The sequence below is a fragment of the Octodon degus genome, unplaced genomic scaffold (assembly GCF_000260255.1).
Source record: "Octodon degus isolate 3935 unplaced genomic scaffold, OctDeg1.0 scaffold00069, whole genome shotgun sequence".
NCBI classification, from domain to species: domain Eukaryota; kingdom Metazoa; phylum Chordata; class Mammalia; order Rodentia; family Octodontidae; genus Octodon; species Octodon degus.
Window position 1 is genome coordinate 6,140,520 of NW_004524645.1, and position 1,469 is coordinate 6,141,988.

Here is a 1,469-nt window from a genome sequence, read left to right on the forward strand (position 1 = left end):
AAATAAAATTAAAAAAAAACCTTTTTTTTAAAAAAAGAAAGTAACGACATTAAGAAGTAAATAACTTCTCCAAGATCACACAGTTGTTATGTTGCATTTAATATATCATTACATCTGACATGATTGGGCATATTTACTTTACATACATGTCATAACTCTTTATCTAGTCTCTAAGCTCCTTAAGCATTGAGCTTTTTATACTCTTCCTAATTCTAGCCATTATTTACCTTATAAAATAAGAGGTACAACAAAAATTGATGAAGGGAGGGAAGGAAAAAAAGGGTAAAGAAAGAGAAAAGAATGATTGAGGATATCCTAAAGAAATGAAAGATTCAATCACATCCATCTTGGCTATGAGTCTAGGGGGTAAATGTCAAAAGAGTGAAGTCATATTTCATTTTCACTTAAATGGAGTTCTAGTCCAAAATTGTTGTATTTCTATCTACCAAAAGACAAAAAGAATCATAGTCTCCTTAAGGCTTTATCAGAGAAGGATAATTTGCTAATTTACATATTGTTACTAAAGGATGAGTGTTTGATCTCTCAAATTAATTTTACTGATCACAGTTATAACTCAAAAGCCTTGAGAGATGAGTTTTATTTTTCATTGATCTATGTGACTTGTAAATTCTCTTGGAAATTTAAGATAATTTTGAAAAACACTATCTCTGACACTGGATATTTATTTAATTAGGCAACTGACCAGCTATTTTTTATAATTTTATTGAGAAACAAATAGAAATGAGACAGTTTCAAAACCAATCAGTAGGACAGTTTCAATAATAAATATATTGCACATTGTTGTCTCAGTGGTTATTCATTGTAGAAGATGCAGACATGACATCCCATCCACAAACACTATTAGAACAAATCTTCTCATTCATTTAATTAAGAGAATGCAACTGTATATCTATCCTATTTTGAATGTACAGATATAAAATGATCCTTCATTTGTATCGCCTTTTTTGTTTAGTTTTTTCAGAGAAGGGTATTCCATTGTCATTTAAATATTGTTGGTGCGCGAATTCAGCAAAATATTCCAATATAGTCCAGTAGTCCATAATAGTAGTGGGTCATTCGCAGGACTGGCAATGAAAAGGTCATTTTTCGGGGGCGCGGGCTCAGGCTGCCTGAGGGGGATGGCTAGCTGGCGATTGAACCGCAGTATCCTGCTCCTGACTGCCTTTGCATGAGCAGGTGCTTAAACTACTGAGCTAACGGCAGGTCCCCAACTGACAAGTTATGATGGTCTCCCATTGACTGGAGCATAAAGGCCACAGCCTTTGCATACAGGCCATGAATGAAAGGAGCAGAGATCATCTGAATGCTTTCCGTTTCCTTCAATCATTGGTTACTTTCTGTAGAACTGGTACATTGCTAGGCATCGAGCAATGTTTTCTTCAAAGAGAAAGGTGATACGTAATTTTATGTTTCTGGCCACAAACATCACAGCTCTTCAGCTTTGCAGT